The sequence below is a fragment of the Halichoeres trimaculatus genome, unplaced genomic scaffold, assembly GCF_033239565.1.
Source record: "Halichoeres trimaculatus isolate MK-OKI-2021-1 unplaced genomic scaffold, fHalTri1.1 fHalTri1_scaffold_17, whole genome shotgun sequence".
Lineage (NCBI taxonomy): Eukaryota > Metazoa > Chordata > Actinopteri > Labriformes > Labridae > Halichoeres > Halichoeres trimaculatus.
Genome location: NW_027437195.1, coordinates 12,979,158 through 13,003,187, shown reverse-complemented (window position 1 = coordinate 13,003,187; position 24,030 = coordinate 12,979,158). Strand labels below are relative to the sequence as shown.

Below are 24,030 nucleotides of genomic sequence, written 5' to 3'. Positions count from 1 at the left end.
GTTAAAGTTTACATTTGTAGCCAACTACACTTTTGTTTGATGACTACTGCCAGGGATCCTGATAGTCTTTGTAATACCTGCTTGTGATCTGTTGATACCTTTCTCTCTGATAGAAACACCCTTATTTAACCTGCAGCTGGTGTGTGGATAAAATAAACACCTAAAAAAAAAACAACTAAAGCACAGGCCTTTTTTAGTCACACCATGACAGATATTCAGGAGCAAAAAATGTTGAGAAAGTTAAAAAAGTGATCTAATAAGGGCCCTGTTTGAAAATGTAAAGCTTATTAACATGAAAAAAACACCAAACAGCAGTGCTCACATTTAAAAGAAGATGTTGGTAGGAATTTATATTTATGTGTCTCCAGTTGGTCCGATCTAAGATTAGGATTTCAACCTCCATCAGACTTACCTGGTTAAATAGCCAAAACATAACTGATACAACTCTGAGCTCTGAACATTACATTTGCAAAAGTTAAACTAGAAAAACACTCAGAGAGCGCACACTTCCACCAAGCATATTGTGATTGTCACCAACACTTTAGTCCTACTTTAAGGTTATACCACCTTTCAGCAGACTGTCTGCTACAATTTGGTGTTAGCTTCAGGTTTGTTCCATAATTCGTTTCCTGACAGCGTTGAAAATTATGATGACCCAGTTCATATTTCATATCCTGGATCTTAGTGTCCAGAATATTGCCAGGATCTGGATCGTACTTTTACATCTGTCAGAAATGATGGTGACCTTGTCTTGTATTGTTTTGTAAAGTAATCCGACCATTTATGCAGAGTTACATACACATATGGTGAAAACAGCCCTATCTCACAATGATAAAAAAAAAAACCTGGATCCAGACGGTGATCCGTATCACCTCCAAAATTTAATCACTTCCTCCTTATTATATTTTGAACATTTCCTGAAAATTTCATGAAGATCAGCTTGTTACTTTTTTAGTTATGTTGGTCACAGACAAACTGACAAACTCTCCCAAAAAAATAACCTCCTTGGTGGAGGAAATTTGAAGTTGAACACTTTGCATCATTTATTGCCAACGAGAGAGAAGAAGAGGAGGAAGTGAACCGGTCAGCCTGTGTAATGATACACACCATCAGAGCAGAGTGACTGTAAGGGCCAGGCCTCACTGATGAAAAACACAACATCTAAAAAGAGCCTCACTAATTTTAATCAAACGGTTAGCTAAAATTAGCTTTAACTCCCAGCTAGTCATGCAGCTAGCAGTATTATTAGCTGAGTCTGCTACACAAAGTGTGCTCACTTGTCTTTGCAGTTACTGTAATTTTCACATCACTTCCTGTAATGTCAACATTCTCATCTAAACAGTAAAACATTGTATAATCCTGCCTGGGTTTCTGTGTGTACAAAAGAACCTTATTACCTGAAATAGGTCACGTATCACTCCCTGAGGAGGTGACCATGCAGCTTTGCTCAGTCATCATGCAACATTCATATTCCAATTTATTGAGTACATTATCCTTCCATGTGAATCAATAATATTTGGTTATTTAGGCGAGGTCTTTATATGATTATAGATATACTTGTTTATAAATGAAGAAAGCAGACAAAGACATTGAGACCGTAGCAGCCAGCCAGAGGAAGATTCCAGCAGTGGATAATTGGCCTTAAGCCACTCCTCTGGCCCACTGCTCTCTGAATAATGCATGCTTTTTTAATGAAGCCCCTTTTTTGTTGTCTTTTTACTTCTCTAGGATGTAGGGTAAAATTAGCATACCCCTGTGTCTGCATTTTAATGAGGGTTTGGCTACTGAGGCTCGGTCGTGCTCACAGCTTCGCCCATTCTTACTGATCTTCAGTTTACAAAGGAAAGATAAGGATAGCCGTGACAAGGATTGAACCACCCTGATGGTTGATGTAGACAATGTGGCATCATCAAAGACGGCTTTGTCTCCTGATAAGGGCAGTGTAGCCGTCACCTCTGTGAAGTTTAAGGCCCCCGGAGGCTTAAAGTAAATGTTTAACAGAAAAACGAATTTGTGTCCTTGCAGGTGTTCCTTTATACATCTCTTTTCAATGTCTCTTTCTTTCATCGGCACTACGGTATATAAAAACCAAAAGTACATCCACGTGAACATTTCTCACGTGGGGCTTACAGTAAGAATGTCAGCGCCGTCCAGATCATTGAGTCCTCTTTTTTTTGCTCCAGATCGGGGCCTGGAGTCTGGAGTGTCTGAGTCTGGTCTTGAGTAGGGCAGGAGAGCATTCCTCAATCATTGGGGCATGTACAACAGTTTCTTAATCCTACTGTAGACCCCCCTTTCATCTACTGGCTAATGCTTTGTGAAGCACTGAGCTGTGTGCAGTCCCAGCGCTGGAGGAACGGTGGAGCTGAGCAGGTCAGAGGAGGAGAAGGAAGGAAAGGCAGGAAGAAACAGGAGCAAGGAGTCGGAGAGAAAAACAGAATTTTTGTGTTTTAATTCTGACAGAAATGGAGACGGAGGTGTCCGTACTCTCTCTTGGTGATCTCACACTGCTTGACGACTCTGACATGAAGCGTAGGATGGAGATGGATGAAGACAATCCAGGCCTCATAGTGTGTGTGCAAATTGATTTGTGAATCATGAAATGCTAATTTCTCAGGAGTCTTTGAGTGCTCCAGCTTCTTTATGATGAAGATGACAAATTACACTCTCTTCACAAGCAATATTTGGCTGCCATTTTTGTCTGATGTTTACTGTAGACTTTGGAGTGATTTTACAACATCTGCCTTCATTTGTCCAGGCCATCAAGTCACCAGCCGTGCGAATGCTACTCACTTTTTTTTGGCATTTCTTTATTGACTGATTTATCCCGAGATGAGAGGAGTGGTAAGTTGAAACATTGCGGTAGACAGCAACAATGCCGGCCTAACAAAGCGCACTTGGCTCAGATTATTGTTTCCTCCCAGCAGAGTCGCCTAGATAATTAACCTGTACATTAACTTCCCAGCTGATAGGAAACGACATGTGGATATGAGCTCGGCGAGTCACGGAGATTGATCCTGAGAGCGATGGGGATGGCAGAGGCAGGAAGCCTCGCGGTTTGGCAGACGCCGCCATACCTGTCAATTCTCACATTTTGTTCAGTCTACCAGGTTCAGAGAGAGTCTCATTTCCGAGTTTGGCTCGGGATGGAGTTTGGCACGGGAACAGAATAAGAAGGGAAGTTACAAGATGCTTCCTCGCTGGGACTGTGTACCGGCAAACTTTCCGACAGCTTGAGCAACTGGCTGGTTTCTCTGTGATGGACTCGAGTCACGGCTGGGTTGTTGTTCCAGCTGACAGTGTGCACAATTATCATATCTATTAAAAAGTATTGTGTTACTCTGACAGTCTGGCAAGATTTTCTAACGACATTACTTTTTCCTTTCGAAATCCAATGACTCCTTATGATGTTTAGTGACAGGAAACTTTCCCTCCAGGCTTTAAGCGTCCAGCTTTGTTGGAAGTTACACTCCTGGCTCGCTGTGCTGTGTTTATCTGTGTTTGTTATTGTGAAGTTGGTGATCACTTCTCGAGCCTGATGGTGCACACCACCGCACATCTTTAACTCCTGGCACAAACCTTTCCTCTGTGCCGGGTGAAAGCCTGCGGGATTCCAGGTCAGCCCACCGCTGGGCATCGGGCAGCGAGTAATGGGCTGGTGGCAGCAGGCACTGGGCACTGGGCGGCAAGCTGGGACACAATAGCGGAGGGCCGGTCCAGGCCAAAATCAGGCCAAGTAGTTGCAATCAGTGGTGCATGAGGAGATCTGGCACGGGCTCTCAGCTGCCTCTCCTCTCCTCAGCAGTGGACTGCAGTGATGAGCTTTACAACCAGCTACTGTCTGTCCTGTCTCAATTAGCACTAATCTGTGTTCTCTGTGCCCCAGAGAAGACAGAGACTGTTCCCTGCGTCTGTTTAACTTGGTACTGAAATATTTTAGGTTGCATTGAATAATGCTTTATTGAATGGATAACATCTTAGTGAGAAACAGATGATAAGCCTGCACATGAACTCAGTGGCATGTTAGGTGAACGTTTGACCCACTACTCTGTTGATGATGGGAGCAAGGGACAAGTTTCACTGTAAAGTTATTAGCTCAAACTGCAAAAAAAAAAAAAAAAGATGAATACTTTTTTTTTTTGGAACACCTGAAGTGGTCCCCTTGTGACAAGACTTATGTCTGGTACGAAGACATTAGTCTAGATCAGGGGTCTGCAGCCTGCAGCTCTGGAGCCTCCTGCAGCTCTGGAGCCTCCTGTGGCTTTTTGACTAATTTGCAGAGGCTACTTGTAGTTTTAAAAAAATTATTGAAGTAAAGAATTTTATTTTTATCACTAAGGGTATTAATTGTTATCGACATGACACTAAATAAAACCATGCATTAACGTTTTTGTTGAACTCAGTATGTATCACATCTTGCAACAAAGCCTGCCAGCCCTCTACTTCCTCTTCCCCAACACTAACAGCCCACCAACTTTCCATGCACCTGTGACGATCCTCAAGTAAGAAAGCTAAATCTACAAAAAGACTGATCTGAAAGAACGTACTGATTTTTATTCTGTGTGGATGGATTCATTTAGCTTCCTACGTGCCGGCTTCATTTATATGCTTGATTTAGGCCGAGACACAAGCACACAAGAAAAAATGATGCGAGCAATATTATCAACAAATGTTATCAAATTCATGTATTCTTTCAAACATTGTGAAATTTTTGCAGACTTAAAGTTGAAATGTATTTTTTTTGACAAAATTTGAAATTTTAAAATAATGTTTTTTTTTTCCAAACTTTTGAAATTTCAATAAAAGTGAAAAAAAAAATAGTGGAGTTTTGACATTTCATTTTTAGCATATTTTGATTTTTTTTTTTGCAAATTTTACAAGATTTCAAAAATTTTGCACAATTTGAAAATTTTTAAAATTATTTTTTTGTATTGGTGCAATTTTTTATTATTATTATTTTTTTTAAGCTCTGATGGCTCAAAGCGTGACTTTTCCTTGCGACCTTTCACTTGGTCATTATTTCAGTATCCAACAAGTTGGCAGCCTCAAAGATAAAGTGCTCACTTGTTTCCTTACATTTCTAAACCATGACATCTCCTCTTGTAAAAAGATGAGTTTACCTGTCAGTGGTACATCTACATATATTTGATGGCATGTAAAAAATCCCTGGAAAAGCTGCCTAAGCCTTGTTTTGAAAACCTTTTATTTTATTGTTTTTGTGAGATTGAATGCTCCTCTCACTTACACAGACATGATATTTTTTAATTCTGTACATTTTTCGATGATATAAAAAACTTAAACCAGAGTTTTGAATCAGCCAGCTCAGAGACTGAATAAATATTCTCTTCAGGTGAAGCACAGCTGAAAAAATGCTATGTGCCAAACACTTTCTTGATGAATGAAGTAGTCACTTTGTTGTTTTTTTTGCAGCTCAAAGTAACAAATTTGGATCCTTTTTTTTAAATAGCAGTGTAAAATCTAGAATGTATAAATATAAAAAACCCCACAGCCTTTATAGCAGGGAAGCTGTGACCAACAAATGTTCACCAATCACGCTCAAAGAGGCTAAAACAATCAAATGCTGCCAGAAAGTGTAACAAGCATCTTTAGCTCCAAAGTTACACATTAGTTCTTTTCAAACAAATTAAAAGATGTTAAAATATACAACATCCCACTGTGTAAGAAATGTTTCTGACTGTTGAAATGTTTCATGATGAAGAGAGAGAATCTCTCTGTGCAAACTTATTCGGTTTCTGTGTCCATGACTTAACAGTTGACCGGGTGGTTTGTTTGTACGCACTCTTTGGTCCACAGCAACACGGCACAGCTTCCTTTTGATCTGAATTCACATGCTTTTGGCTAATTTCCCCACCATGTATTTTTAATAAGCACACCAGTGTAAATGGCAATGAACAGGACACCTCCAATCATCAGAGCGGCTTGGAGCCCCAGCAATGTTGAATTAACTATGTGAAGGCAGCTGCTCTTTGAGCTCAAACACTTTTGTTGTGTGGTGAAAACAATGAATAATTCTCTTTAACACCCCATATGTGGGTGTTGGGAGCAGGGCAGCAGGCAGGAATACCATCCGTGGCTCTGATCAAAAGCCAGGCAAAGTTTGTAATGAACACACACACACTTGCACACAAACACACAAGCTGGATGGAAAGAGGAATGTTCATTTGTTTGAGGAAGTGTGTGTGTGTTTGTATGAGGATGTTTACATCCTATGTGTTCACCTTTACAAGGGACATCTGTGGGGCTTGTTTCTGTTGCATGGTAGTGTGACTGTGATGGTAGGAGATACGCAGCATCCCCAGTGTTTCAAGCACTAGATTACCATGAGTTTTCAAAGACAGTAGAAATTTCTGGAGGTAAAGACAGATGTTGCTTATGAAGAAAACTCATCCAAGTTTGACCAGGCATAGATTTAAAAATACGGAAATGTTTTTTTCTTTGCGACTTGCTTTTGAGTAGCACTGTGTGCAGGTTGGAGATCAGATGTTATTAAACTAACCAGTTGCACTGGAGTTGGGTCGCTGTCTGTTTTGTGAGGTAAAACAGTTCTTAATAATCTTTTTGTGTGATGCTTTTCACTGCATTCAGCAAAACCTGCAATGTGCAGTTTCTGTGCAGCTGTGTAGCCCTTTTAAATACCATCTTTGTTCCTAACTTGGAGTTTACAAACCTCGAGCTACCTGTTGTGGAAGCATTTATATCTCTGAGGCAATGCCCTGACCAATTTACCCAGTGTCATATTGCCTACTTTTCTGCTCACCTAAAACTGTAGACCAACATTTAAAATCTAAAATCTAAAATATCTTTATTGGTATTTAATTTCACTGAAGCTAATAAAATAAACTCATTTAAAGTTGTATTGTAATAGCTCTGCTGCAGGTGTGTTTTACCCTCTAGGTCAAGAGTCTAGGTCAAGGGTCTACAACCTGCAGCTTTGGAGCCTCATGCGGCTCTTTGACTCCTTTGCTGTGGCTTCTGGTAGATTTAAAAAAAATAGTGGAATTAGGAATTTTTATTTTTCTTACTAAGGGTTTTGGTGATAAAAGACATTAACACTAAATAAAATCACGCTTTAACATTTTGTTGACCTAAACATGCATCACATCTGGCAATGAAGCTTACAATTTTTTAGAATTTATTTTTTTTTGACATTTTTCCAAATTTAGAAAAAAAATCATATATTTTTTGGATAATGCATTTTTTTAAAAAAATTTAAAATTTTAAAATTTGTTGAATTTCTGCAAATTTTGCAAAATATTTAAATTCCATTTTAAAAAATATTTTGCAAAGTTTTTGTCACTTTTTGTTAAATTTAGCATTTTTTAAATTACAATTTTAAAATTTCTTTGCAAAGTAATAAAATAATGGCAACTTTTTGACATTTCATAAATTTCTCAAATTTATGAAATTAATTAATTTACATTTTTTATACTTTTTGCAAATTTGTTTAAAAAAGAAAAAAATAAAACATTACATGTTCAATATTATCAACATAATAACCTTTTTCAGGTAATTGTTCACTAGATTTTTACTATCTTTAGAATATTATACACTTTTTTGTCCTTATTGTGAAGATAACAGTTCATTTTGTGGCTCTCAATTGACTTCAATCCAGGTGGGCTGAGGCAAATGGCTCTTAGGAAAATAGAGGTTGCAAACCCTTGCTGTAGGTCTTACTTTACTCTTAGGGTCAAATCAACAACTTTTGCCAATTTTACTGAAGTGAAAAAAATCTCACCTCTGTTAGTACATACATGAACTGTACTGGTATACATTATAAAAATATAAAGAAGCACCTTTATTGCTGTTAAAAGTATTTATCTTTTGTTGCTGGGGATGATTTAGCATTTCTTTTGAATGTCTGGTCCACATTTTAAATTGTGGCTAAAAGATTTTTATTTTCTATCTGTGAATGCACGCTTTTCTCAAATACCACTCAGTGTGTGTTTTAACTGTAGGAGCGTCCCCGCTAAACTAAGGACTTTTGAAGAATACTTGCTCTTCGGCCACAGGACTAAATTTATTTGTAAGGTTACTGATCTTGATTTGATGCATTTCCATGAGTTATATGCTAAAATAACGCCTGACTATCTAAAATTCTTATTGCACCAAACAAACAAAAACTGCTTTTTTTCAGCCTTCCTCACCCTCACAGGGAATCTGTCTCAGCAGCTTCATGTGGCTAGAAAAAAAAAAAAAAAACACCCAGGCAATTTTCTCCAAACCAGTTCAGTTTGCAACCTTTCGTGCTTCTTGCTGCTACCTCACCGTCTCCCTCAGATCTTTTTCTCTCCCTCTCACTTCAGCTGTGATTCCTGTGAAGCACATGCCAACCCAGAAACACCCTCAGAAAGTAAAGTTGGCCTGTGTGTGTTGTCTGCAGGGCATTCACCTGCCTGACAAGACACACAGGGAGACAGGGAAAGGGAAAGAAAGAAAATGAGAGAGGCAACTTGTTACCTAGCACCTCAACATTGATCATGACAGATTTTTGGAGGGTTTGGCATCAAAAAGACAGTGCTGCAGGTTCAGTAACTCACACATGATCATCTCTAGGAACGGACAGAGAAGTTTATTATTAGCTAATAATTCCAGCAGTTGCACTGAGGCAGTCAGTCTATATGAGAAAATATGGGAAAATGATGCAGTGCGCGTTTACCATGATTTGGTTTGGAGCTGGAATCCAATAAAGATGATGAAGAAGGCTCATCTCCGCACCTCACAGGGCTGGGCCCGGTGGCGGAGTATTCAGCGCAGTGAGAGGAGAGGGAAGTGATTACTGTCGTTAAGTTGACAGGAAATGTTGCATCTCCTTGACGTTTAGTAATGATCGCAGCAGCTGGGAACAATAAAACTCCAACATTGCACAATTATTGGCCTGCCTCACTTCCATTGGATAAAAGTAATAATGCACATTATCCCCACGTCCCCCTTTTATACTCGCAGCAGCCAGGGAGCAGAGGCAGCAAATGAGATTTGCTGCACAGGAAGCTGAGTAGGCTGACGGTTATGATTGACTGGAGGAGGACTTCCTGCAGCTCTGCGCGATGTGACCACTCTCACTCGCTCCCTGTCTATCAATTTGTCTCTCTTTTCTCTCTCTGTTTATTTGTCATGATTTGACTCGTGCCTTTGGGACAGAGGAGGGAAGATTAGAAAGTTAAAACGACACCCAGAGACTGTCAACAGCAGCTTGGATTCATGAAACGTTCTTGTTGGCAGCAAGTTAACGAGACACGAGTGAGGGGGCACGCTGAAGACAGACTTTTTACATCCAGTTATAGATCTGTAACTTCTCTCCCACTATTTTCCTCATCACTGTTGTTAGTTTCTGTCTCAGTTTAGCCAGCTCTATCATTTTTCTTTATGTCTCTTAGATCATAGAATATTGGACCTCTTGCAGTCTGCTTTAGCTTTCCTCTTTCTAATGTTTAAAAATGGCAACAGCACAGAAGTGATTTTTGACAAAAGGAATGAGGGGCAAATTTATTATCATAATTTTTTTTTTCTTATATTATTGTTGTTTTTTATGTCTGAACGATTTTGGAAAATAATCTAATTGCGATTTTTTTAGACCAGTATTGCGATTGTGATTTAGCATACGATTTTCTGAGGGTGGACATTTATCTTCTGCATTGTTCACTTAACACAAGTTTTAAGTCATTTTATAGTATGACAACCAACAAAAGATACTGTTAGCATCTAAACAAATCTTTTTTTTGCATTTCTTAATTGAAAAAGAAAAAGGAACACTGTGAAATTTTACTGATCTCCAGTTGTCGGTAAGAGTAACAAACCATACAGAATAAAGTGATCAAGATGTATGGCTCGCGATCTACTGGATGAATCTTTGTAGCCCACAGGTTTTTTTTTTGCCGGAAAAAAACAGCATTTTGACTTTTGCTGGTTTCAAGGGAGAACAAGTTCAAGTTACTATATTCCCTCCAGGTCTGTGTACATAAAACTTTGTTTTTTTTCTAATTGCAGCTTTTGCAATTTGAAAATTGCATTCTTTTACATTGCGATGTCGGTTTAAATTCCATTAATTGTTCAGCCCTTTTGTTTTGTGCTAAATTTGTTAATGTATTTAAGTGTTTGTTTGTTTTTTCAATATGTATTATTAGTGTCTTCCAAAGCTTGACATGATGCCCTCTAATTGCTAATATTAACACAGAAAGCTGTGTATATTTTTAAAACTTCAATGTGAGAAAAATAAATTCAAAAATAATTTAGTTTAAGAAGTGAGAATTAGAAGGTCTTTTCAAAGAGCTACTTAAATAAAATGATACAGCATAATAATTGTGAAAACAATAGACAAATTATTCTTCAATCTCTGATAGACGTATACAGGGTTAACAGTGACATAAAAAAAGTCTTAATCGAGGCTTAAAAAAAAAAAAACTCTACTAGAGGTCTTACAAATGGAAACACTTCATTAAATCCATGGTATCTGGTTAATATTAAATGACTTGATACATTTTTTTGTGGATTTACTTGTTCACATGAACATTGGTGGCAGTGAATGCATTACACACCTGTGTAAAATACCTTTTGTTCTGCTGTGTAGTTTTTTTGAGTGCTGAAAGTATTCCTTATGGGAACTCTAAATGTGTGCAGAAACCCTGATAGATGCTGCACTGAGAAAGGATGATAAAAACGTACAGAAAACATGACACAACATTTTCATAAATCAATTCCACTGAGAATTTAAATTTCTAAAGCAAGTTTCACAAGTATCTAGACATATTTCATTGCTTTTACATTTCTTTGCTTGTAAATTTGTAATTGTTTTAAAGTGTGAAACGTGTGCGTCTGCTCAGAATAAACTATCATAAATTCATTTACATTATGACTCTATATGTCACATTGACCACTTGCTGTTTTGATTATTAATTCATGGTAGATTTATTCATTAATGATGATGCATTTATAATGCAGTTTGAGTGTTTACACTTTATACAGCTCACACTCATCCATACTGTGCTGTGTTTGATGGGAGTGTGAGCTGAAAGATATGGTAAAGCATCATCCTCCATATTTAATCGAGGTCTTCAGATGAAAGATAGCTTTGACCTTTATGCTCCGTGTGTGTGTGTGTGTGTGTGTGTGTGTGTTAGCATGCCCAGGGTGAAGAGGATGGAACCAGTTGAATATTAATCATTGATTAGGTCTGTTATGGTTGTGCATAAATATAAGGGCTATGTTTGAACTATGAAGTTTCCAGCTCTTCTTTCTTTCTCCTTAATTGGAGCTGCTCAGATTCTTTTTCAGTGACCAGTATTGATACGGCTCAAGAGAAGCACTGAAGTAAGGAATCCACGAAGAAGGCCCGGCCTTGTAATGAAAAGCATTTCATTTGCTGATGTGCTTTTTTTGTTCTTCGACAACGTCGACATCTCCTGGGTTTATGTTTCTCAGAGCTGCTGTGACATTGCGTAGGAGCAGGAAAACCTCAACGTCTTTGATAGACGCTTTTATTTTGTGAAGAAGGAAACTAGTTTGTGTTCATCTCATGCCCTGGCTTCCTGTATGGGAGTTGTTTCAAGAACAAAAGAAACGCCTGAAAGAGAGGAGAGAAAAAATAAGCCAGTCAGATGTGCCTTCTGAGAAACTCCTCTGACACCGGATGCTTTACCTCTCGATGCAGCGAGTGTGTGGTTTTCAGTGTCTTCCGGGATACTTTTTTACCTTTCTGGAGGGGCTTTAAAGGAAGTTTTCAAAACCTCACCCTTTCATCTCCTCCGGCCCCAATGCTCTTCTCTCCTCCGCAGGTGGTTTCCCCTCCGGTCCCTTCGCTCTCATCTCTCTCGCTTACACCTTCTTCACCCTCGCCTTGGGGAAAAACACACACACACGCTACACTGCTGCCCTCAGATAGCTTTCCTATAACTCGTAAAAATAGGGCGTACAGCGTGAGCTATTTTAGCGTCTTCATCCCCCAGCAGTCTTTGCTCACTCATCTCAGGAAGTCGTGGTAGGTAGATGATGGTACAGAAAAGCTTGGGTGAGGATGGCGGCGATGATGATGTCATGTTTGTTTCTTCCAGGGTTGTATCACTTGTTATGAGTCATGCCAGGGTGCTGACTCTGTGCGCTGATGGTGGAGGAAGAGTTCACGTTCAGTGGGAGGCTTTGGGAAATCACCTCTTTTCTCATTCCCACAGGTTTGAAATGTTAGCGTGCATATCGGCCAAAGCAGTAGCAGCTCTCCTTTACCGGTCAGACGGTTTCATATGGTGTGATAATGTGAGTTTGAGATGGAGATTTCTGTTTGAATATATGATGAGTTTCCTCTTATAATGGCTAATTGCCACAGCCGTTCCCCACAGAAAATCTTCGCACTTGGATTTTTGTCAGCCTATAACCGACTTGCCAATCATTTCAGGTCAGTGTTTGTCGCACGTCTCACCACTCAGACACTGAGCCCGAGTGAGACGTGGTAAACTCCTGAAAACACCCCCCCCCTTCCCTTTTTCTCTGTCTTGTTTCTGTTTGTCTCACCCCTCTCTCCCAAAGTTTTTCCTCTCTCTGGCTGGGCGGCCGCAGGTTTCCAAACAAACTCGCCGAAACATGTTGTCTGTGAGTCCGTCCGTCCAGCCCTCCTGCTGGGCACCAAAGCTGCCATCCACAATGTAAGCAGGTGGCGCTGGCATCCCAGGGAGAACGGGCAGCGCGTGTGGGCGTCACACAGGCGACGCCAATCCTAAATTCCCAGCTGACCTCCAAAACCAAGGCTACGAATGTGCTCGCCAATCTTTTCGGCTAATGCTAGTTTTTGTTTGTCTGCGTGTATCTTTCTCTTTATATTGCACTCGTCTCTCGCCAGCTGCATTCATGTCGTCGGTTAAATAATCAAATGTTGAGCCTTACTTTGTTTAAATGTCTTTTAGCATGCGTGTGTGCCTCTCCTTCTCCCTCTCTGCCTGCGTTTGCGTGGTGGGGGTGCTGTTTAGCCGAGTGGGACTCGCAGTAGGCCCCAGGCCAGCCGCCTTCGGTTGGACGTTAATGAACGGAACAGGAGTGGGCACATCTGATGAAGCTGGCCATGCTGTCAACTGATTTTCATCTGTGTGTGTCTGCGTGTGTGTGTGTGTGTGTGTGTGACAACAGGTGCAGACCAGTTCTCTATGCACTGACAAAATACATCCTCTGCTGTGCCAACACAGGTGATTTCCACCCAGAAAGGCTCGCACAAACACACATCCTCCCTTCTTTTCTGCTGTTTTTCTTACTTTTTAAACAGAGAGCGCCTTCAGAGCTAAATGACAGTTTGATTACTTAGATTATCTGGAGAGTTTGAACTTCCACTCGCTCCTCTGGGTGCCTCATTGATAAAATATAAATCATTGCCTTGATGTTAAACCAGTCTGATAGACAAACAAGGAAACACCTGTCACACACAGCCCTCAGTCAAACGACTCACTCGTGAGTAACATATACACACCCAGTGGAAGGTCTGAGTGACAACATCCTGTTCCTCTCTGCTTGTCAACAGGCCTGAAGCAACAACAGTATAAGTGTGTGTGTTCATTAGAATAGTACCTGTCTGGGACTCCCTTAGCCACCTGGCTTTTCAAACAGAAGCAACCAACACTCCTAATCTTTCTTCCTATATGCCACAGGCAGACAAGTTGAAAATCCGCGTCGGAACAACAAAACCAAACATCACAGCGTTCCCAAATGTCACATTATTGTGCATCGTACGCGGACAGAAGCTAACGAGACGGGGAGACAGGAACGTGATTCTCCTCGGAGAGAGGCAATTTTTTCCCTCTGCCATCCGTGCGTCCGAGTCCAAAAATAACAAAGAACAAAGGCGGATAAATGAGTGAGTTTTTGAGCACAGGCTAGTGGGCTTTGGCAGCAACCGGCCAGGCAGGAGGGGAGGGAGGGAGACGGGGAGCGCTAGCTAGCAGGCCCGTCCACACATCTGTCCACACAGCACGGGGTGGGTTCCAGCGACACCCACAGAAACAGGCTTAACCTTCTCTTCCCCCCACCACCTGTTCATTACTATGGGCCCCCCCACCGAGCCACCGCCACTCTGCTCTTCTCCTCTCACCCGCTCCCTTGTTCTTGTTGTCTCCATCTCTCTCTGTCTGTCGCTGATCGTTCCAGTTCTCTCTTTGTTATCCTGACGTTTTTTCTTTTCTTTTTTTACTCAATCTCTTCTCCTTTTTCTTTATTTTCCTGCATTTCAATTTCCCCGCGGTGCAGCCATATCGCTCCTCACTTTCTTAACTTTTGGGTCAAAGTTAAAAATCTGTGCAGGGATGGAAATATGGCCTCGCTCTTTTGGGGAAAGGCTCATCACACAGGTTGTTTTAAGTTTTAAGTGGAGTGGAGGAGAAAGAAGTGGCTGCCTTACGTGCAGAGAGCAGTAGAGAGAGAGAAGAGGAAAGAGAAGAAGAGGCTTTTGATGAATTGTCTGTGAAAGTGCATCAGTCTACACACATCTTCAAACCCCCTGGTGCCTCTTGTCTGCTTTCAGACCCATTTCTCTCCACATTGTTGGTAATTTGAGCGTTCTCGCCCATGGCATCGTTCATAGTTGGCCCATTTAAATCCCCTTAGAAATTCAATTTGGAGAAAGGAAATGACAAGATTTAGCTTATTGAGGTTTGCCAGAACATCCCTGAAAATCAGACATGGGAATATGTGAGATTGTTAAACCCTCATCATTGTCCCCCTTTGTTACCATGGTGAAAAAAAAAAAAAACACCACATATTCTCTGTACTTGCTCGGGCTTGTTTGCATTTTTGATCATTCATTTAGCCAAGGTGAGACCTCAAATAGCCTTCTCTCATGTGGCTCTCAGAAACCTGGACGGACACTGTTGCAGCGACAGAAAAACAGGCAACAGTTTGCTTCAGGAAAGAGGGACATTTGTTTTTAGCTACATTTATTTCCATACCATAATTTCCATCCAAAACAATAAGACAAAAAAAAAAAAAAGCAAAAACAAATTGCACCCGCAGTCTCTCATATGGTACCTCAGTGAGAGCAACTTGGCAGCAGCTAATGCCATCATTGTACACAATGTGGTACACATTTCAATTCAGCCAATTGTTATTTTTAACTGTGAAAGTGAAGTTAGATTGTGAGCCGTGCATGGAAGGAGTGCAAAAATCTGTCATGAAAACATGCAAAAGAAAACATGTTTTATTTTTAAATGGCGCACACATGTGTTGGAGAGGAATATAAAGAGTAATTGGAGTGGTACTTTATGAAAAATTGATGTTTGAGTGTGTGTTTGAGATGCCTTTGAGATGCATCACTCTGTTAAATTTGAGGCTATAAATATAACAGGAAAAACAAAGAGCTTAAATCTGTCTTCCTCTCCTTTGGTGTGTGTGTGTTTTAATGTGCGCTTTGTGTGCACCGGGCACCTTGTTGACTTGCGTTCTGCTCTCCTGCCTCCTGCATAACCTCAGATATTCTTTTTGACTCTTTAATTGCTTTTGCGCAGTGGCCCTGATGACGATAAGGAGGACTCGGTGACAACATCTCAATTTCTCTCTCCAACTGAATGCTCCCCGTTTCAATTATCCTCGCCGTTTTTTTTTTTCCTTCTATGCCGCCCTCACTCTTGCCTCCAAATAAATTTTCATTTCCCCCCCTTAAGCCCGCTGCTTCCTGTATCTGATGGCGTCTCACTCAGTTATCCATGCATGGTATTATCAGAGAGACAGGCCCTCACTGCTCACTGAGAGGGAAAAGGCTGCAGGGTCCTTATTACATACCAAATATCAGGCACCATATTCAAATCCAAAGGAGCTGGCTGTGGGTAATATTTCTAAACTGGTTCAGCCTGTTGAGACTTTTTGCACCAGCCTACACAGAGACATGAAGCCCACACAGTGTGTAAGATGAGGGAATTTGCTTAAATTGCTACAGTTTTGCATAAATTCACTCGCTTTAAAACATTTCTTGATTCGTTTTATTATTTTTCTCATACACAAAGTGTCAGAGCAATTTTAAAATATATGCAAAAGAAGACTACATCAAAACCATCAGTTGATTTTCCTTTTACAGGCACTGGAGATGTACTCTGAGTCATCACATCCATGGATCCAACCGACAGAGCCTACGTGAGCTCTCCAAACAATGAAATCACCAGGAGCAGCTTTTCCAGGTTGCCTGCCCGCTAAAGATAGAGAAGAAGGAGGTAAGAAGTTGGACACACCCGCTGAGTATTGAGCAACATTACAAGAAAAACAGAGAGGCAATCAAACAGTGTGATACCACGTTGTTTTACTGCCTCCCAAAAGCTCAGAGTAATTTTCCTCATTTGAAAATAACATAAAAAAAATCTCTCCCTGGATCATATCGTCAATATGAGTCCATGCGATTGACAGTTTTTCCCACAGAGATAGAAACTCTCGGTCACATAATAATTACAGAGCAATGAGCGGCACAACAATAAACATGTAAACCATTCAAGGCAGCACAGATAAGATAGCGCTCAGAGAGCGTTTTATTGCCAGAGGTTCCCACAGTTTGGGTTGTTCAAAGGTCTCTTACACAAGCACAGATGTCCATAAAAAGCAGCAGTTCACGATCAAAGCTGAGAGGGAATGAATCTATGTCAGAGAAGAGCTACCAGTGATTAGCTTTGTTAACAGAAGGCAGGGACTTTTATTTTTTAATTCAGCCCACGCACTGAAATCGACTCAAAATGTATCCACATCTTACTCATTTAGCAAAAAAAAAAAAAAATGTTTTTTGTATTTCTGCCTTCAAAAGTAAGGACTGTTTTATCTAATTCAACTTTAAATGATGATTAATTCAATCATTGTTTACAAAGGTCTCAAGAAACTCAAGTTTATTAGTTACAGCTGTTTTTCATTAAATTAGAGACTTATCAGATTTTTATCGTCTTATTACAGATGAATAATCTTGGGACTCTCTTAGACCAGATTTGAAATCTAATCAAACTTCAGTTTTGTTTTGTAGGAAGTTGTGCAAGATGTTCAAATTGAAAAGGTCTTATCGGCGCAGGAAGTGTTGCAAAGTCAAAGTTATTATTTTATTGGGTTTTACAAGGAGCAAGGAGTGATGCATGGGCTGATTCAGGTCAAGGAAGTGAGGTGGTAAAATTTTATTTGTGTGGCACTTTCAAGACACAGGGAGAGTGGCTTCAGGGAAAAAAAAAGAAAAACATTACAAAATCAAAAATAAAAGTGTCAGCTTTAGCAGGTATGGTCAGATATGGGGCACAGTGTGGATGGACCTGTCATTGTTCAAAACTTTTTCCACTGAAGATTTTTTCAAGTTTTCATCAAAGGTTTCTAGGAAGTGCTTTCCAAATGAGTTAGGAAACATTTCTTTTTATTTGAGGCGCAACAATGAAACAATATAAACGCACACAGCAGTGAAACAGTAACAGGAATTCAGTCATGACTTCTGGTTTGTTGCTGAAAGAATCAAGCTCTGGTAGCTTTCTTAAAAGTGGAGAATTTTATGTTAAAAGTTGAGCGATCTGTGGCCAGTTTTCGGACTTGACTCCTGTCCCTGAAAAACTTTCTGAGCTGTGGATGTTTTGCAGAGTATAACTTTTTATTTATCTCTTGAAGCTGCTTCTAGTGGATGTGCTGTTTGCTGTGGAGCAATTTCAGTATATTTGAAATTCCCTTTGAAACAGTCCATCCTGGTTGTCATTCTTTCTTTCTGTTGGTGTGTGATTGTTTTGACATGATCACTCCTGTAATTGTGTTTTATTTGCAACAATTTTGAAAAGAACTTTTCTGCAAAAGAAGAATAAAAAAAACAAAACAGTAGGGACTTTTAGAGAGGAAAGAGCATTTGCCTTTTTCCAGACAGTTGAGCTAATTTAAACACATTTCTTACAATAACTACCAACTATTTCAAACTTAACTAACTTGTTCTTGATTTGCTCTATCCATGTCAGAATAAAGGGAAAAATGTGCTCCAATGTCCTATTTGTTTGTCTGTTAGTCTATGAATATTAATATGACAATGAATCTTATCTTACGTCCAGCACAGTATCAGAATAGATCCATAAAAAAACATTTGTATTGTGTATAAATCCCTGTCATAGTCTTGTGTCACGATTGGTGGGAACTCTTGATTTTTCAGCGTCAGCTCTCTGAAGCCTTTGATAAAAGCTTGAGGTGGGCCCGTTTCACTGCTCAGAGAACTGACCTGCAGACTCTTTCATGTGTGGACTTTACGCACTGATGCAGCTCTATCAACGTGTTTGTTCGCTCTGTTATTGAACGCTTATCTTTGCGACGAGGGGGCACTCAATACACAAGCAGATAAAGATGAAAAGCATGGACGGCCCTGCTTTTTTTCTCCCTCCTTCCTTTTCTGTCTCATTCTGAAATTGTTCAATTTTCAGTGTCAGTGGATTGAAGAGAAGATAGACGTGGCTGGAAATGAGAGGATCAATGTTGCATGGGCTGAGTCTTAATAACTTTAACATTCATGGCTGCACTGAAATACTGCGAATCAGTTTAACAGTCTGTAGTTTAATTATCAAGAGTTAGACACTTTAAAAGTCATTAGGGCACATTTAGAGGCTTTAATGTTGCAGAAGAAACCTTCAAGTGTACGCCAACAGCAGCATGACTTTCAGATAGACTCCAAAAAGTATCTAATAATAGGATCAGTAAAGAGTGCCTACCAAAATAAGAGTCTGGGCAGGTTGCTGCTCTGAGTTGTCCTGTCTGCCAGCTCTTAGCTCCCTTATTTTGTGGGATAATTCAATTTCCCTCAGACATACTCTCTCACACTGACGCCATCTCCATTACGACACGCAGCCAAACACAAGCATTCATTAATTAGCGGCATCGTTGTCTTTTAATTATGCATGTGGCTTATTAGGCACCTCACCCGCTCACCCGAGCCTTTCGCGTCTATACTCCCCCTCTGTTCTTTCGCTTGTGCTCATACGGGACCTTTAAACTTCCACCTGCACATTATAGCTCTAATAAAGCTGTTATCAGCTCCCGTGAAGGAGACAGCAAACAGGTGAGGAGAAGGAAGGGGGAGAGATGGAAAAAAAGAGGCGACTGAGGGGTTCTGATATGTCAGCAACAGAAATTAGCTAACTGCGCTCCTGACTGTGACACAGGCAGGGAGAGGAGGAAGCCAGCGCCTCCTCGCCTTCTCTCCCTTTCCTTCAGCAAACCATAGGCAGAGAGAGAAGGAGGGAGAGAAAGGGAGGAGAAGAGAGAAGGGGAGAGACAGAGAGGGAGAGAGCGTCAGCCGGCAAATTTTTACAGCTCTCCAAAATCATTATTGGCAATTAGCGTTCGTCAGGGAAGACAGCAGCTGCTTGTAATTACAGGTAGCCCCTCATTACTTCTCAGTGTAGGGGAGAGGAGGGATGTGGGGAGGAGGGGGACATGTTCCAGAGCCAGTGTTTATATTTATTTATTTATTTCTTTACCTGTGATGTTGAGCCACATAATGTATAGCAGCTATATAGTGCAGGGCTGAAGATTTCAGCAGGTGCAGCTTGAGAGGAGGAGGAGGAGGAGGAAGAGGACGAGGAGAGGAAACTTAGTGTAAACAGGCAGCGATATCACAGAAACATCGTGCAGCAGTGGTGATTGTGTAAGAGTGGGTATGGTTTTTTACTGACGCGCCAGTGGGCTCAATACAAGATTTATCTGCTACGTCTTTAGTTCCTGGTTCTTCTTGTACGATTTCGTAAAAATCTGGAGAGTTTCTTTTCCAGAAGCTGTGATATTTCAACCTGACACGGCGCAGCTGAAGGTTAAGATGTCCTGACATCTTCCCCGTTACCATGCCCTCAAAATTCAGCACTGCATGGCACCGTGTGGAGCGTTCAGCAGGCCTCAGACTCCTTGTAATATAATATTCCACTAATGGTTCATATCAGGGCAGCCTCACCTCAGTCTTTGCCAGACTATCTTGGCTAACTCAAGCGGGAGACCAGAAACCCTTTAGAAAAGTGATTTCAGAAGAATCCTCCTTGATAGTCGAGGTATTTCTACCTAATCAGCACGCTGGAGCTTAAAACTGGCACAGGTCAAACCGTACTTAATTTGAGAAAGTTTTACTTTTTAATCTCAAGGCGAACCAACTCATTAAATGATACCTGGTGCCTTTTACTCTGCATCTGATTCCGACATCAAACGGTTTATATATTTTCATACCTTTCAAGCTATGTTCAGCATTTCCTCATGCCTTGTGCTGGCCATTTTTATTGTTTTTCTAAAGAGCGGTTTGGAAAAGTTGGGATTGTTGAGCTTTTATCCTGACAGGTCTGTCAAATCAAAATATTTTCTTTGACGCTCGTAGCCAGAAATGTCATTCCTGCAGACGGACTTGACATTAATTTGACTCCATAGCTGAAATAGTTAAAGGTGGAGAGGTGTAGCCTTTGGTGACTATAAAAGGAGATATTTCTGGGGGTGATGGAGATGAGGTAAACACATACCTCAGGCAGGGGCTAGACTCCTATGAATAGTTAATTAATACCATCTGAATGCTTTCTATGCCCTAGCGACTGCTAAGCTTAAAGTCCCCCACTGACTCCGCCGTAGCCTGGGGCAACAATCAAACCAATTAACCCCGGGCAGAGAGCGGTGCAGGTGCACGTGGAGGTGAGGGTGTAAAGTGTATACAGCTCAGTTTAACAGAGGACCACTGCTTCTTCTGATCCCTTACCTCAGACAGAGCAAGGTTAGGTTTAGAGGCTCTGTGTCCGAGGTGTAGTTTTCAACACGGAGGTCAGGTCTGCTACATGCAAGGCCTCTCAGCAAGGCTAACACAGGGCACGCTAATAGCAGCCAAGCATTAGCCTCTCAGCCTCCGCAGAGGGGTTTGGCTTGTACTCAGAGGAGAGGAAGGTCTGACTTTGTTTTTCCTTTTTGTTACTACGCTCCTTTATTACAAGTCTCACTCACACAGTGACTCATCTCTGGTTCCACAAAGGGAAAAAAGTCACAACTGTCAATCTTGGGGTGACTTCCATGACAAGCAGCCATCCTTTATCTTCCTCTCTGTTGATCACCATCATAACAGTATACATAACAGTAGATAAACAGCTCTCTGTGCCAGCAACATAAAGGCCTTACCGTGTTCGCACTAATTCATAAAGCGGTGCCATTAACTGTCTCTTTTTATAAACCTATACCATGATTGTCTGGTACTGATAAAAAAAAAAATCTCTTTAGACCTTGAGGATATCTGCAAAGCTTTATTCACCGTGAGGGTGCCGGTATTTATTTTCCTCACACACACACGCACACACACACACACACACAGGCTCCTGCTCGGTTACAGTAGAACAACCGTCATCCTGGCAGCAGAATAGCTCACATTTGCAGGGCATCTCTCGTTTCCACTGTAGACCGTCCAACGCAAATACAAAGAACAACTGTCACATTCAAACTGGAGCTGAAATGACTGGCTGGGTTTCGATTCATCTTGTCTGTCCGGGTCTCTCTTTTTTATTCGCTGCCATGAAAAGTTGGAACTGTATGAGAACCCCGCGCTAGAGGGAGAAGATCAAGTGTGTAAGGATTTAACAGATGGAATTGGGACTAAATGAAGCGCTAATGCATGGATGGTATGAATCCACTGTGCATTTTTTAGCAGGGACACACGGAGAGGCTTTCTGTTTAAGGTGGAAGTTAGCAGTTGATTTAATTTCTGCATAAAGTTGAAGAATTTTTGTAGAAAAAAATTCAATTTATTTTAAAAGAAAATAAAAGTAGAAAAGTGATGTTCCTCATTAAATGTACTCATAGGTAAGAAGGTGCTAAGATCAGACAGGTAATGTGGTGTAAAACTGATCTTTTAACTGCTTTACTTCCTGTTAGAATAAAGAGATAAAGGCAGAAAATTGCACTTTGTATTGGCATTTGGCATTTGTTTTTTTTTGTGTGAAATGATTCCAACTTTTAAAAAGTAAATCTTTGACACTGGCATTTAAAAACACTTCACATGTTGCATGCTGCTTTTACATTGCTGTGACTTAAAAAAAAAGCGCCAAATGTGCAACCTTTTTTCTTAAATTGAATAAAATTTACACTCAAATCATTATTTTAAGACACACAGAAAATATTCCTACCGGGCTCCATGCAGGGCTTGCAAGAAAAGCGAGATCTTAAACCCTTATTTGGATGCTCCTGCTGCTTCATACTGTGGCAGCCTTGAGAAATATTGTCGTTTTGTTCCACTGATGCTCGCTGCGCTGCAGTGCTGCATTTTCAACTGTTGAGTCAGATTTCATTTACCAGCTCTTTCATCTGTTTTAACTCAGCGAGGCGAGGTATCGCACAGAGTGCGTCTGTGCGCCTGTGTGTGTGATTTAGCAGCGACAATATGTGTATAAATTTGCTGAATTTTGTGCGGGCCTGTCTGTGAGCAGGGTTATTTGTGCTTGTTTTGTCTGTGTATGTGCACCCTGTTGTGTGTGTAAGTAAATGTGTGCGTGTGGCTCCCAACCCAGAGCTATTATGTGGAGACAGCAGGTATAATATCTGCAAACCTTCGCCGCTGCGCTGGATAAGTAATGGCCTCAAGACGTCACCTTTATCTGTAGCCACACTCCTGCAGCTGGGGCTGTGTATTCCCTGCCTCACACTCCCTCCATGATACACAGGTGTGCCATTATGTGTGTGTGTGTGTGTGTGTGTGCTGTTTATCCCACAACACAACCCCCCTACCCTCTTATGTATTTGCCACACACAAAAGTGGTCATGAGGAAGGCAGATAGGGCCCAGACTGACACATTCATTTCCTTAACGGCCGTGGATGTGGTGGCAGCGCCGCCGCCTTTTAAGCAGCTTTGGCTATATATCCCCTACAGACACTGGGTGAGGGGAGTGTGAGGCGCCACTGGGAGCATCCCATCATGCCCTGCAAACGGGGAAAGGGAGGCCATGGTGGGGACAGATAGCAGGATGGAGGGGAGAAGAAGGAGGGAGGGTGAAACTTTGACAGAGACAGAGAAGGCAGAAGCAGAGAGATGCTGGGGAAAGAGACAGAATGACGTGTGGGATAGATAGGGCGAAAAAAATGAAACCAGACAGAGGGAGCGCGAGAGAGAGGGGTGAAACAAAGGAAGAGTTAGATGGGGAGTGAGTGAGCTTTGTGGTCTCAGGCTCCATGGGAGGTTCAGCCCAATCATTTATAAAAGGTAAATGCTGTCAGGACGCAGAGCGTTTAAAGGCGCGGCGCTGCAGGTGTGATTTATGCTCTCAGTACGAGGCTATAAATCACTCTGCCTTTGTTTCTACAGGCTGCTGCTGCTGCTACTGCTGCTGTTGCCGCCGCGTCAAAACATAACCATCCCTGCCTCATCTGTAGCAGGCACACACACCCAAACACACACAGCGGACAGCAATAAAGACAGAGCAAAGAAGCATGATGATGGGAACGGATGGCTGGACAGAGAGTAAGGAGAAAAGGGGTGACTGTTTGGAGTCTATGATGAGATGTGTCGAGTCAAAGAGGTGTGAATGCGCACACACACACACATACACACACAGAGTCACACAGAGCTATCAGTGCTGAACAGAGAGAATCTACTCTGACACAGAATTCATGTTCCTGCGTTGCTGTAATTCAAACAGTGTTGGGGAACGTGACCTGCCGTCTTGGAAAGTTTGACTCCAAAAACCAACTATACCACAATCTGTGAGACTGTCAGAAAGCAATTTCTGTCCCGTTCTGGTCTGTGGAGTCGTGCAAAATTACTTTGTGTTTCTCAACCAAGAAGAACATTCACATTTTAGTCATTTTTACTGGTATAATTCAGATGTGACTTCAACTTGAAAGGTAGTCGTCAAAAATCTGATTCTTACTTTTCTCATTTTGTCGGTATATTCTGTGTACCAAGTTTGATACAAATGTTTTTTCTGATATTAGCTTACCAAAAAGTGTCTTGCCCTTACATTTCTTCTTCCTGAGGACAGTATCTTAATTAGTATCTTTGTTTTTAAGTGTGATTTTGGAAAGCATCAGAAGGGGCTGTGGGCTGAGCACCACTAACATTAGCTTAGCTT

The 24,030-nt window shown here is 41.2% G+C and overlaps 1 long non-coding RNA gene across 1 annotated transcript in view; it reads left to right on the top strand.

Annotated features, from left to right (window-relative positions):
- Positions 1-24,030, top strand: part of LOC141806825 (uncharacterized) — a 125,077-nt gene that overhangs the window by 36,039 nt on the left and 65,008 nt on the right. Inside the window, exon 3 of the long non-coding RNA XR_012599793.1 lies at positions 16,055-16,187. This is a non-coding gene — a long non-coding RNA (uncharacterized LOC141806825). The remainder of the gene's footprint in view (positions 1-16,054; positions 16,188-24,030) is intronic.